Below are 16395 nucleotides of genomic sequence, written 5' to 3'. Positions count from 1 at the left end.
CTGGTCCTCTGAGACATGATTATCTAAATCACAAGGGAGCTCAAGTTAGCGGTACAAATCTCACAACTAAAGCGACAATTAGCAAGTGATGGATCACTTGACAGATTATTCAAATGTTGGTAAACGTTGTAGACTCAGTTTAACTTAAAGATTGTTTCTTTTAGAAACAAAATTAAAAACAGTATTTATTTAATTCACAAAATGGCATGTGTGTTACTATTTAAATGATAGTAGTGTAATCACGATTTAATTTTACAGTATTTAAAAATAGTATCGTAGGTTTTACAGCCTATAAATATGGGCATTAGGTAAAAAAAGTTTGCTTAATTAATCTACCCTAAGGCCTTAAGATAATCCTAAAAACACTAATTTATCAAAATTATCGTTGAGTTTAACAGTAACACAGTTACATGACCTTGAACACATGCAAACTATTTACCAATGATCATATGAAACAATCACATTATATTAACACAATGTAGTGAGTTTTACAATGTTATGTAGGAAGTAAAGAGATACGATTTAAGTTTGTGTGCAACTTTTCTCTGATAAACTCCATCAAAAGAACCGTGCACTGGAATCCACTTAAGAGCTTTTCACCCGAGATTTTGACGTCAAGTGTAATTTTCTCTGTGGAAAGGTTAAGACGATCACTAGACCTACGTTAAACCGATTTAGATTTTGTCAAAAACATTGCATTGTTTAAATATCTTGATGAGTTTATAGTTAGTTATTTTCTACATTGGCAATAACAATGGTCGACACCACTGACTTAAAAGTATTAAATTATAGTTCGATAGATTAGAACATACAATAATGATTTATGTAGTATAATATTCAAGCCTCCTAAGATCTTATTGTAATTATTTTATAAGATAACATCAATATACTCGTATTAATGTTAAAGTGCCCATATTTTCTTTTATGATTTTTCTTAACTTTTAAAAATTGTAATCAGTTCATGTTATTACTTATTTGATGTAGGAACTACTTCGAATTATGAAGTATTCACTGTTTTATTTTTACATGCTATTGTCTAAGTATATCTCTTCAAATTTTCAACCAGTTAATTGTACATACCCGTTCTAGAATTCTTTCTAAGTGACAACAAAAGACATAGCCAACTTTAATCCCTTATTTGTTGCAGAAACCCCAAGAACCCATACACCTAATGTTTTTTTATTGTGAATATATTTGTCATGTTAAAGAAATTATCTTATTGGAAATCCAATTAGAGAAGTAGAAATTTGCACTGTCTTCAGGTTTGCTGCGCCAGGGGTATTTCTTTCTTTAATTATTAGGTTATTATAAGACATTTCTTTATCCCATTAAGTTCAGTAAATACATATGCCATAGGTTCACAACAAATATTATTAGTAAATCAATCTTAGTATGATTTGTAAACCAAATAGTAGGTCTAATAAGTGACGATTAAATTACTGAATATGTTAATTTGATATTTTATATGTTTAACAGTTTAGTGCATTTAGTAATATTAGTAATATTAACGCCTTTCTACATGTTTAGACTACGTAGCATATAAATGGTATTACTACAGGATTAAATTACTATATCTTCAGAGTTTACACATGAGCTATTAATAATGGTTGTTATTTACATAATTTATGATAGGAAGTAAAACATAAAAATCAACCGATGCAATATTTTATCTCTCTTTACCCGAGAATAGCAAAACCAGCCGGAAATAACAATATAAGCTCTTTATCTTAGGAAGTAGGATTCTTTTCATTTGAAAATTACATTTCCAAGCCTAAAACCATTTTCATGTAACTTTGAAATAAAACTCATCAAATTTATTACATGTTATTTCTGAATGACTCATTTATGTGTTTAAACTGGGCTAATTACTGTGCTTGTCTATATGTATGGATGGATTATATCCACTGAAAACAATTCTATTCTTGTTATATATAAATTTAAGAATAGTGGGTAGATTAGATACGAGTCCTCACCATACTGTTAGGTAACTTGTAAATAAATGTGGAATTTCTGAAGTCGATGATTCTATTTACGCACGTGTGAAATCAAGTATACCATCATAAACTGTTTGGATAGACGAGCGGTTATGGTGGTATTATTCTAATCTAAAGGTTCCAGGTAAATCCTATAAAAAAATTTAAAATAGATTTTTTAATCAAGTTTTTTTTCCAAATCATAACAGTTTACTACCACAAAGAACTATGATCTTAGCATTTGAAAAAAATCAATTCTCTGTAACTTGGATATATTGTACGTAGTGATAATTGAAAAAAAAAACAAGACGATAGGCTATCTCAAAATACTATCTAATCCCATATGGTTGCCTTGGTAATTAAAAAAAAACTTTCGTTTGACATTAACCTACATTTCATACAAAATACATATTGATTAAAATGATAATATTTCAGCTTTATTGTTTGTAACCATACCTAGTCAAACGATCTGTTAATTTTGGATTATTAATTGAAGAGGTGCACATATGGTTAGCAGGAAAATCTAACTAATCATCGTCTTAAGTTAAAGGTCAAAATTCCACACCAAAAATCAACAGTTAGTAACCTAAATAATAGAGCACTCTCTGACAGTTACAATATTTTCTAAGACATGAAAAACTAATATTGACCCATATATAAAGTGTTTTTTACAAACATTGCACACGACTTTTTAGTCCCGTCGTGTTATGCTTAAATATGTAAACTTTGATGGTTAAAAAGCTAATATTTTGGTCATAAAAGACTCGTCCCTTAAGATTTAACAATAAATTTGTACGTCTTTGTGATTGTAAAAATTGAGCACTATTTCTAAACAACTTTGGGGCAGAGTATGTCTTTTGTAAATAAATGCCAATGCTTTGTATTAAATATACCCTTTTTGTTTGGAAATGGTTGAATCAAACCTACTTTTCCGGTATTTACTTTCATTATTAGTTCAACATTCCTTCAAATTACACTCTCTTCTGATAATAACGATTTCTGGCTGATTTATATATGATTTAAGAGTAAATTCTCCATTATTTGATCTGAACGAAGAACTGTATTTCCATGAGAAAACATTTATGTATGTTAAATTTGTTTATACCTTGTGCCTTTCTATTTTTCCATTTTCTTGGACTATTTCCTTGAGTAAATATTATTTAAAGGAGGCCTGCATTATTAGCATTAATGTGAGGCAACTGTTTACCTAGACAAAAATCAAAAAATCATTCAGAAAAAAACAAAGAAAGAAAAAGGTAAAACGCAAGTAAAAATAAATTTACCTCAATCATTAAGTAATATTAGGTATCATGCTTCGCTTTTATTATACTGGGGAGTGTGTTATATTAATTGAAATTTTACAATAAATTTCAAACGGATTTATATTTAATACTTTATCTCTCAGCAAAGACATGATCTAAAAATAATATAATACTAATCTCTATTATAGTATACAAAATTGCGGATCATAATAATAACATAACAATACGTTCATCTATAGACATAGTTAACGATTGCATTGTGCGTAGGCCTATACCTCAACTCCAAAATGTTTCGCAATCATGAACATAAATCCATAATTTGTTTGTCAAAATAAAATAGGGAATAGTTATTGTATACCGACAATAAATGCCAAATGACAATAATTTTAATTTGAAATAACTATTTCTAAAATAATATTTTGGATTTGTTTTCAATAAAAAAACTGTGTAGGGCTTTTGATACCTAAACACTTTGCACAATTATTAAACACGTATGGACAGAAAATGCTAGCCCTTACCGATGATATTAATAAAATAAAAATATATATAAAGAAATAACTATCAACCTTTATTTATTGTTGCGTTAAAGTTGCTGATAGTTTTCTTGCCGTATTCTTGACAAGCAGATGTTTTACTTGATTTGGGGAAGGCACGGCTTAGTTAGCATCCCTAATTTGATTTCCGTCCTCCATTCTAAACGGGCTCTTGTTTACTAGCCTGTACTTCCTGCAGTTTGTATTAATGACTTCAGTTTGCCATGTAATCTGTTATGTAAATAAATGCATTGCAAAACTTCTTGGATGTTAAATACTATGTCTTTATGGTGCATGATGTGAATTAATCTGTAGGTAATTGACATATTATTGGTGAATACTACAAAATGATAAAAACAAAGCTTGTCCATAAGCTAAAATTTGAGTAAATTTAAGACCTGCTAGATGTTAATTACTAAGCAAGTGTTGGTGAAATATATTTTATCACCAAACCTAAACTAAAACATATCAATACAATTTTCTTATTCAATTTAACTGCCATAGCAGTATGTTTAAACTGTGTCGCGATGCATCAAGGTTTAATTTTATAATAAATATTTTCAAGATATAGATTTTTACTTAGACAAAGTTTTAGATAAAATGTATATTGCAACGTGTTTATAGTCTGACGGCAAATTTCCAAGGATAGTGTAAAATTGTATAATAATAAAAAATAAAATAAAATAATTTAATAAATGAATTTATTTCCATTGAGAACAAACTTATTACATGCATTTACAGTATTTGGAAATTGACTGGCCGCTTTTCAAGTAGTGCGGTCAGTTAGAAAAATAAATACAATAAATTATAATATATTTTGAGTCTAGCATCATGCATTAAAAATACACTCATGCCGCCATTTGGGTATCTGTTAAATACATGTATTAAAATATAAATAAATAACAATGTAAGTGTTGCAAATTATACAAGCACAATTAAATAACAATAATTATAGGTAATAAATAAAAAAACAACAATAATTATAGGAAATAAATAATAAAACAACAATAATTATGGAAACTTAACGAAAGGTAGAAAGTAATTTCATTCTTACATGCAACTATACCACACTACCACTCTACTAACAGTTAAAAATTTTGCCCATACAGCACCTTTTTGTTTTCAAAGTTCTTAGACTGTTTTTTGTTCGAAGTGGAAACAGAGTTAACGTCATACCAAATATTACACACACATACATAACAAAAAGCATTACCAATAATACTCTGAAACTACCCAAAGTAAATAAAGCTATTTTTCGTCACTCTTTTCAATATCTAGGACCAAAATACTATAATTATCTACCACTTCAAATAAAAATAGTTTAAATTTAAACCAGTTTAGCAAAGCAACGATAATTTGGCTTTCTTCTAAGCAGGACATAAATTATATCAATAATATCCTGTTGTAATAACTTTCATTGTTTTATTAAAACAGTTCTTGTTTTGTACATCAAATGCACAGTTTAGGCGAAATTCAATGTTTTATAACAGATGCTAGACCATAAATTACAACGTCATGTTAGCCGATAAGTTAGTATAAGCAAACTGGTTACACTACTGGATCAAGTAGCCAGTCATATTTCTCTACATCTCATGTATTGTTACATTGTGGTTTTTTGTGGGAAATAAACTTCATTATTCATTACTATTGACCTACATTTGCTTTTGGTACCATATCTATGAGATAACATTGCTTAAATAATCGATGTTTTGTTGTGCAGCAAGCCAGAGATTCAATTGTTTGGAGAATGATTTTACATTTGCGAGATTTTTAATGTTTGAAGGAACTTGATTAAAATACTTCGGTCCTAAATACTCAAAGGAATGGCGAAAAATTGATTCATTGACTTTGGGTAGTCTGAAACGATTTTGACTTACATACCTAGTATTGTAATACACATTGTCACTAACCACATTTCCACTCCTTATAAAAAATCATCTCTGGACCTTGAAAACAAAAAGATGTTGAATAGGTTTAATATTTAAATGCTTATAAAGAGGGAAAGAAGATTCTGTTTTGAATTTGTTTAAAATTATACGTAAAAAGGAGTTTTGGGTGGTTCTCAGTTTATCTATCAAATATTTATAAGTTCCGCCCCAACATATTAATCCATATAGTAATCTAGAGTTTATTAATGCAAAATACAGTGATCATAACAAATCAATACTAACAAATATTCCTTAAAAAATAAAATGCTCTAATGGAAGATTTTAATTTTGCATGCAAACTAAGTATATATTGGATCAAAACTCATTTTTTCGTCCAAAATAATTCATAGATATTTAAATTTGTTTACTCTTTCTAAAGGTTGGCGATCGCAGATTACTAAATTACATGAAGCAGAATGATAAGTGAGAGGAAAAGGTATTTCAAAACCTGAAAGATCAAAATTGACATATTTTGTTTTATTTGCATTTATTTGCATTCTGTTTTGGAGGCACCATTGTCTTAACAACAAGAGATCGTGATTGATTGACTCATTAAGTATTACAGAATCTTTATTGCAGTAAAATATTGCTATGTCGTCCGCAAAAGCACTGACATTCCCCTTAAAATTAAGTGCCAATAAATAATTTCATAAATCAATAATATTTAATTGTATAATAAAAAATTGTATAATATGCCCTATTGAAAAACGTTGTAAATGAAATTTTAAATACCTAAAATTAAAGTTTAGTAGAAGAAATTATTTTCTTTCGGGGTAATTAATTAAATGTAACTGACGTGATTAACGTTTTAATTACAGGTATATATCACACTATGATGAAATTTAACACGGCAATTACCTATAAAACTAAAAATAATAAGTTAGTTGTCTACCATATTATTTGATTTAAGGATTTAAATTTAACATTAATAAAATCGAGATTGATAGGTACCTATTTAAACCTTTTACACATATAACATCTTTTATTTTTTTTTATTAGGGAATAATAGGCTAAGAAAATCTGTAAGGTTATTTGAAATGTGATTACAACTTTTCTCTGATAACATCCATCAATAAAACCCTGCATTAGAATCCACTTAAGAGCTTTTCAACCGAGATTTCCGCGTCAAGTGTAATTTTCTCTACGTGGAGTGTAAGACGATCAGTTGGCTATGATTGGGGTTTAGTAAGAACAACGTAATAATATTAAGTTCAGAGTTTCATAGGTTGATTATTATTACCGGTTACAGAACGTCGATTCGTTTATTTTTGTGTGCAAAATCACATAAAAAATATTTAAATTGGGTTTGGACCGTTCGATTCAAAGAAACTGTTTGAAATGCCACTGGCGTAGATAAACATAAATAAATTATGTTTCCAATAAAATGATATACGGATTGGAAGTGTAATTTATTTAACAAATCCAAGTTTCAAAGTTGTATTGTTACCGTATAAACTTAAAACTTTCGGACTTGTTTAACATATTTAATTTACACTCTCTAATTCGGTCAGTTATAAAATGATGTGTTTGCCCGTCATATGGTTTTAGTGAAATATTTTATTTTTTGTCAAGAAGGAACACCATAATAACGCTAAATCTGCAAATATATTGTTTACATGATTCTTCAAGGCGTTCAGGGATAACTAATTTATTTACTACAACATTTTAATCAATCATTTGCATTTAAATTAAACTTTTCTATAGGGTATTGGTTGCAAAATAATTCAGTCTATTAGTTTTTAACCATTAGGCCTACTTTATATTGTTATAATTACATTATACTGTATTCAACCAAATACGGTCCTCATGATTAAGATGTATATGTTACGTTGATGCCCCTTTGTTTTGTCTGTATTATTAAATCACAATGCTCTGTGAAATGGAAGTTAATTGTTATATAGCTGCAATTGCAATTTTATGGTAGAATCAAATAGGTGAGTCGGTGCCTTACTCGGTAACGTCTCGGACTTCGGGCCCAAGGCAGCGATGTCGTGGGTTCGGATCCTGGTCACTGCCGTATACATTTTTTCAGTACTGTTCACCTTCGTACTGTAGCGGCTCACTCCTTGCTTTGCTGTATACGATCCAAGCACGGGCGGTTTGTCTATATGTGGACGGGTAAATGCAAAGTTAAAATACGCCACCAACCTCTTTTAATAAGAAGTAAAATATGAATAAACTTACTTGAATGATAAACTAATTCAGTTTAACTTTACATGTTAGCTATCACGTTCAACTTCAAGCCAAATAGCACTTGTATTAATTATGTAATAATTCATTAGTTAAAAAGTATTTATTGCTGTAGTGAACTGTGAATACCTGAGATAATAATAGACAATTATTATTAATAGTTGAGCTATTCATAGTTTTACCCAGATAGTTACCTAACGATGCGTGTTTAAGGTTTTTCTGTTTTTAAAACTGTAGGCTGCAACGTTCAATCCATAACTGTTATAGGGAAATTAATCCCTACTAGTAGTTTTATATACAAGGCTTTCTTAACCTGTTGTTTTTTTTTAGCGTAAGATTTATTATGTTAATACGTTTATTAAGTTTGTCTAGGTCAATAAGTCGACATTATTAATAAAACTAATTTGTCCTTTGCGTTCTTCTTACCTTTATATGGTTCACAGTTTAAAAATCGTTAAGTATTGAGTGACCTTTTTGCAATTTGTACTTATATTCGCGTAACGGATTAGTTAGACAGTAGAAATTCAATATTATTCTACAAATATCACACGAAATAAAAAAAAACAGCTTAATTTGTATGCATGGTAATAAGACTTTAGCCAGTATTATTAAGACTGAAATCTATTCTGATTGGTCTATTCACACAGTGAGACGTGTAAAACAGCAAACCATCTTAGATTTTCGTAGTGGCTAATAATTTTAAACATGTTCTCATTATATATCCTAATCCTATGTCCTTTTGTAAACCCGGCTTGTAAAACTATAAATTAAATTCTCTAATGAAAAACCTAAACTTTAAATACATATGAGCTTTTAATGAAGAGGTTTAATTTATTTATAAGCAAGCAATCTAATCGAAACTAGGCCAAAGATGCTTTACAAATGCATAGTTTGTGAAAAGTATGTAAAGTCAAACATTATGTAGTTTCCCATTTTTGAATAACGTTACGTATATGAATTCATTAAAAAAAATAATGCTATAGAGATATACGTTTCTAAGTATCCTTAGACGAAAAGTTGGGCTTTACAATCTACATACAAGTCATATAAAACTAGTTAATTGAAAGCATATATTTAAAGACTAAAAATAACAACAAACATCATGGCCATAAAAACATGGAACTTGGATAGGAGTAGTTATATCGAACAATTTAAGGAAAAGTAATTTTAATGGTTCACAGAGAGAAGGAGTTAAGTAAGGTGATAGGAGTGAGATAATTAGTTTTGAAAAGTTTACTACTCAACTTTCGTCTTCTTGTGACTCAAGAATATTCCAAAATGTTACTTTTCGAGCTGAAACATTGAACATTGTGATTCATTTTAAACGAATCAGCTGGATATAATTTATTTTGCGGACTAGATTCTATTTAATATAGTTTGAAAAAAATCACTCATGGCAAAACTTTCTGCATTGCTTTAACTGTTTTGAAATAAATCTTAAGAAATGAATTCAATAGGAAGAATCATACACAAACTTTGAATGTTTCAACAAACTAAGTTAAATATTTACAGGTAAAGTGGTAGAGAGGGTCATATGGCCCTAACCCCTTCTGTATAAATAAAGAATTTGAATTTCAATAAATTTAATTTCAAATTAAACGTAGTTAAAAAATGCTGCATTATTACAATACATTTGTATTGTAACTTTTCGTCTAGGGATACTTAGAAACGTATATCTCTATAGCATTATTTTTTTTAATGAATTCATATACGTAACGTTATTCAAAAATGGGAAACTACATAATGTTTGACTTTACATACTTTTCACAAACTATGCATTTGTAAAGCATCTTTGGCCTAGTTTCGATTAGATTGCTTGCTTATAAATAAATTAAAATTTATGCTTACATCATACAATTCCCGTCTACATAAGAAGCTAAAACTGTAAATATGAGTTAAGAGTTGACGCTTTCAGCTTTATAAACGTTAGCGAGGCTCTTAGGCGGGTTACGATGGATTTGCGGACTTCTTATCAGACGTCTTCTTAAAATGTCTGATATGAACTTAGTATCCATAAAGACAGTGTTTATACCTTATTGGAAAACTAAAGTAAACTTGACACGGTTTTCAATTTTTTCCTAAATTTCAATTACTCTATTAAAAGTGATGTTTAAAAATTATTTTAAATCTTGGTAAAAGGGAAAGATATTTTTGGTTTTTAAGCTCCCACTCGTAAACCATCCTCTTGTGGTTAGATTATTCCAATTGACTATGAGTAACACTCAAACCATTATAGACTACCATAATATTTATTGTATGATAAAGCAAGTTTACAAAACGGTTTCATATTAATCTCTATTAATCACTAAACTGCCGATCACCTTATGAATAACTTGGTCGATCACGTCCTAATTTGTTAGTATAATCCAAGTTCCCACAGTATTGATATAATAAGTTATATATCTTTTGTTCAGTTTATATATTTAATGATTTTTTAAGCAATACATACGGATGAATAAATATAAAGAAAAGAAGAAGTAACAAAGATTGAAAGACGAAGTAATTACTCCTCAAAAGTTTATGACAAAGTTAAGTCGTAACTAAACGCCATTTGAAACTGAAGAAAATGCTTAAAACTCCTTTTTTGTAGACTAATCTTAAAAAGTCTATATTAAGGATTCAGAAATTCTTCCCAGATTGGACGATATACAAGGGCTTGTTATATATATTTTAAAGTTTACGTACGTATAATAAATGTTCATATTTTTCCCTTTATAAACTATCACTACTTTAGTACATCTTTCAATAAATAAATACATAAAAGTTCATTATACACTTAGGCTAATATGTTAAAGGGGTTTTACTTTGACATGACCTTTTCGTCCTTTCTATTATCTGTTTTTTTTTTTCTATTAAAGTTTAAATTTCACCTGAGAAACGACTGGTAGTCAAACAGTTGACCATCCTTGGGGATTTTAGCAGTTAGTTTCTATGCCAGTGAAATCCCCTTTGTTATTGATGGGTAGGCTATATTGTTTTAACTATTAATATATGAGTTTAAACTGTTTATAGTTTTTCCCTGTTTGATTCCAAAAAGTCAAGCTCTCAAAAGGTGAACATATTTCTCCAACAGAAAACGTTTTTGGTTTTTTGAGTTTCAAACATTTTCTCGCTTAAGGATTTTAAATGGTCCCTCCTAAATTTAACATTATGATCAATCTGTACTCGACCACATTATGTAGACTTTTCATTTAAGCTAAAGTCACCAGGTAAACTATTTGAAATCCACAATTTGACAGTTGCAAGGGAAATATTGTATTGGCAAAGTTTCGGTTAAAAATCAAGCAAAGTTGTTTGGATCGTTGAATGAGGTTAATAATTTAGTTAATTTAAATTGAACACACAATTTATTTGAAGATTTTCAGATTTTGTTACGATTCTCACTGAGTTTTTAAACACCTATATAATTGTTTTTGTGAAACAAATTCGAGGGGAAGAATATGCACTTCAATAACTGGCTGTTAAAGGTAACATAACAGAAAATACTATTACACTATTGCTTTCCTCGTATTTTTTTGGATAGTCCTTATATGACATCGTTTCACATTTTGCTGCAACCCCTAACACGTACGTATGATGTGTGGTTAAGCGTTATTTAAGTCCCATTAGTATTGAGTACAATGTTAGCACTACATTGTCTGTCGTACGAATCCTAAAAAAGGGTTTAAAATTGTTTCAACGTTTGCTCTTTCAGAACAAGCTTGTTAAGCTACAAAACATTTTTCACTTCTGTCTCAAGACCTCATTAGTGTCGTATTTGGTATTCTGTGTTCTTCACCATGTAGTGTTTGCACCCCTTGTTGCATGTTAAACTAAGCAAATCATTTTAAAAGTTTGTATTATGATATAGATTTTACAACTTTCTAAATTATTGTAACATACATAGAATAAATTTATACTTGAGTCATGTAGTTGTAGGAAAATTATAGGACAAAAGGAAACTAGTATCTTTGAGGGTAGGGTAATTTCAAGGCAATGTTTGTATTTTTGTATGAAACTAAAGTTAAAGTACAACTTATTTAATGTACATTTGGATGCGGAGAAAGTTTAAAGGTCATGGTGGATTTCTTAAATACTTGTTCACAAAGTAAACAAAAGTATTGCCTTTCTTGTCTGCCCTCTGATTAAAAAATTAAACCATAGCGTAAGAAATTATTTAAATCCTACTAAAGTTCTAGTACATCTCTATAAAATATTTCCTTACATACATAAAATTTGTTTACGAAAAATATTTATCAAATAACATATAAAATAACAATATTTTTAATTCTATTACTTAACAAAGTAATGAAGAAATAAGTAGGGACTTAAAACTAGGATTATGAAGATACTATTTACAAACAGCACTTAGTTTGTGTGAATCGTGTATTCAACTAAAATCCAATAGATATAAAATAATCTGTACATTAAACAATAGTCTTAGAAGCATTACTGTTATATATTGTAAACCAAAGAATTGTGCTTTTAGTAAACAAATTTACCTAGACCTTAGTTTATTTTAGTTCTTTTTACCAGGCAAATGTACGAATGTACGAAACACCTTTTCCTCAAAAATGTCAATTAGTTTTTCACGCCTATGACATTGTTGAGGAGGATCAATGAATTTCAAAGCGAAGAATGTGATTGATTAGTTTTTTGCTGAACAGTGAGTTGGAATTTTGTAAACGTAATCAACAACAAAAATTGATTACGTACAACAACTGATAGACTGGGACTGTCGCGTCGTCCTGTAATCCAGCTACTAGGAGGTCACGAATTGTGGCTATTTATAGGCATACACTGTGGATGCGATGCTCCCTAGTGTGGATTAACGTTCGCACTAATGAGTACTACGACTATCCGCAGTACTATCCTGATAGTTAGACAATTTATTATCAGGACCATTCATTAAAAAAATGCATTTATTACAAGAAAAAAATTTGGTTCGGATTCCACTATAAACTGTAGGTCCCTTAGTTGACATTGGCTGTATGGGCTATTAATTAACAGCAAGACTACAAGATCGTGCCACTAATCCTACAATCATTCTTCACTCATATTTAATTTAATATACGCACATAATGGCGTCCCCATCTTACATAATTGATATAATTGATAACTAAAATAGATTACAATATAATTTTTATTTTTTGTATAATTGATAACTAATATGAATATGTAAAATGTTGACACACTCTGCGAAGCTTGACAAATTTAAACGTCTATCACTTTTGCGCTTATAGGCTATCATAAACATAATTTTTTTTATACTTTTAGGATTGCTAATTTGTAATTTTTAGCTTGCACTCTCCTCTTCTATGTTCTCTCTAACTTCTATGTTGACATAGAAGTGTGTAACATTTGAAAAATAATCTGGAAATACTTGTAAATTTTTAAAATCAACGTAAAAAAGTAAAATAATATTCTACACCAACAACAAGTACTAAAATAAGAATTAATTTTTTTCAGCGGGTATATTATTTTTGTAAAAGTTTTTTTTTAGATTCATTATGCATTGTTCATTTTTTGATTTGAGCGCCACTGGTATGAGTCATTAGTCATTATCATATATCATAGGCAGACAAAGTTTATTGAAAGAAAAGTGCCGTAGTTTGAATGCATACAATTAATGATAAATTAAATAGGGTTAAGTAGCACATAATTGCTTGCATATATAGAGACAATTTATAGATTTTGACAGTTTAAATATAGTTGTTGGATCCGAGAGAATTGTCCATTCTCTTCTAGAGATATAGTTCTGCATTTTACTGCCGATATAGATTAATTGTGAACGGAAAAAGCTTTTACAGAAATTACAACTCATTCAAGTCTCGAAATACTATTTATTGAATACCAGTAAAGGTTAACTACAAAGATGAAAGGTTAAGAACAAATTAGAAAGACCCTATTGTCTTTCAATTTACATTTTATGCTTTGACACTTGACGCTTTTGTTATTATTCATTTTCCAGTGGGTCATTTTGAAACCAGGAGACAAAGTACGAAAATGGTTCATTAATTTTCTTATTGCTCTTCACAAACTTATTATATACTCTGCAATCTGCTTCATTGTCTTTATTATTCGCGTGATTTTACATAAAAGAAACCAATAAAAAGTGTTAAATATACATACTTTTCGTTTTATTTAATTATAAATTACCTATTACAAGTGTGACAAGGTTACCAAAATAACGATATTTAATTCTATAATACTTTTGCTTTTGAATATATTAATATAATTATTGAATGGATTTATTAATCTTAAATAAAACCAATCAATACACAACTTTTTATAATAATTGTTTATTATAATGTTTTGAATAAAAATACAGCGTTAATCACAAACTACAAACATTGTGCATTAAAAATAACCGGTAAAACATTGTAAGGAATTTTTACTAAAGATGCATTTATTTTTGTAGTAAGAAAATATTTTCAAGCATTTTTGAGTGTTCTCAATTTGTCTATAACTGTTACAAAATGATTTGTCTATGATAGCTATAGCAAATCTGGTTTAATCATAATCTAAAAAAAAAACGTGCAACTTTCACTCAATTTAGTTTTACATTATTAGCACTCTAATAACCCTTTCCCTTAATTTTAAAGTGTGGTAATTCTTCGTTATACGTTTTGTTCATATTAGTCAGTCCTTATATTCGCCCATCAATGTTTACAATCACAGAGTTCATCAGTACCGTTTTCCCTCCAGTATGACATTATTACAGCCCTAGGGAGTGGTCCTTAAAACTTACACTTCCATTAAAATATCCTTCCTTATTATACTACAGAATAATTGGATAATGTTGATAATTTTGAACAAAAGATAGGCCTACCTAAAGAAAAGTAAAACCGCAAAAACTCTAACTGCTATCTTACACCTTTTTATTTTAAAGAAGGGGGATATTTTATAAGGAGTCCCTCAGGTTCTTTTTTACACTGGAAATAAAAGGTATTTTTAATTCGAACCGTCGTAGTACTAAATATTTGTTAATAATATGTGATATTATTAAACAGTTCTATACACCATATTAAAGTGAAACTTTACATATAAACCTAGTATTTTACATATTAACTCAACTTAATATGTATAATTATGAACATCTTAGTTATCATACAGTAGGTGTTAATTTATACAGAAGGTCTGATAGGAAATATGATGTCAAATCATGACAGTATAAACAAATCCAATCAATTTAAAGACCTGTTGCCTCAGCTCATTATGCGTGTAACGTTCTTTTATAATACAATTAATAATTAAAAGTTACCATCTCGCTCAGATATCCAGTTGAACAATGATTAGCTTAATGCACTAAAAGGATAAATAGCTCACATTTATCACAATTTAACACATAAACATTGTGGCTTTTACCTACTCAGTCGAATTATCATTTCTCTTCTTTCAAACGCACGTGTTGTTTTCTTATGTCTAAGATTGATTGTATATGATAACTCAATTGTAATCGGACACTTTGATTAATGTGTACCAATTAGAATCCCTTATTGTATTACTAAAATATTAAGTATAGACAACCGTCAATAAACAAGTTAAAACATATTTTTGAAAGGTTTTGTAAATTTGTTCGTTAATCACCACGATAATAATTGTTCATCTCATCATTGGGTGTAGCACAAAATATATGGTAATTAATTTCTCGTGATAATATGACGACTAAGTGAACCCGTGTGAATTCGCACGAATAATAAATTAGGATATTATAGAAACGTCGTTAGAAGTTGCGTCATTGTATCGACGTTGGTCTTGAGCTCGATCGTTGGCTATATGCATGCTAAGGTCTTTTTGCTGTTCAGTAGGAGTATTTTGGAGCTCATCATGCTGAAAACTTGCGCATATGGATTAATATCAACCAAATTTTCAGTCATGAGTTCAGTGCTGCAAGAGCCATTAGCTTTGTTTAGCATTCTTTCTTGAACAGCGGTTTCGTCGTCCGTAAATATAAACTTGGGCATATGTGGGATGCTCCCCTTCTGACGGTTAAAAGGTGCCAACTGAGTGATAAATTGTGTCGTGCTCATTATACATGAAAGGCCCTCCACCGTTATGTTCTTCAAATTTAGCTCGAGTGCTGACCATTGCGAGCGCAGAGTTGTATGATCTAATGTTCTCTTTGTAGTTTCTCCTCAAATGATTTGCTCCATTAAGTAGGCTCTGGATATAATAGATTTCTCGGTATGGCGGTATATTCACTTTTCCTTTATGGCAGCAGGATGAAAATCGTTTACCTCGTCCTCTTTGTTCTTCTTTATAACACCACCACATTCTTCTTCATGAAGCGCACCACATTATTTCTGACATTTTAATGCCATCTCGCCATTGAATACTGCTGAATTCTTGTATTTGTCAGTGTAATTTTGTAAGTATACACGTTGCCACTAACTGTACCTAACCACTAACTGTTCCAGCTCCTCGTCAGGGCTCCTTTTACGTTTTGCATTGCTTGCCGAATGTTGACTCGCCGTGTCCGACCGGCAATATTTCTTTGTAGTCGGGTCCTTGGCATGCTTAAACGAAC

General features: G+C 29.8%; 1 protein-coding gene across 1 annotated transcript in view; it reads left to right on the top strand.

The window, feature by feature from the left end:
* LOC129002617 (rap guanine nucleotide exchange factor 4) overlaps window positions 1-16395 on the top strand; it is a 140053-nt gene that overhangs the window by 23211 nt on the left and 100447 nt on the right. The gene's annotated exons all lie outside the window — the stretch shown is intronic.

This window comes from Macrosteles quadrilineatus, unplaced genomic scaffold (genome assembly GCF_028750875.1).
Source record: "Macrosteles quadrilineatus isolate MER2022 unplaced genomic scaffold, UCM_ALF_1.0 Scaffold_9__3_contigs__length_116548681, whole genome shotgun sequence".
Classification (NCBI taxonomy): Eukaryota; Metazoa; Arthropoda; class Insecta; order Hemiptera; family Cicadellidae; genus Macrosteles; species Macrosteles quadrilineatus.
The sequence above is the reverse complement of the archived record's forward strand: the minus strand, read 5'-3'. Positions and strand labels throughout refer to the sequence as shown.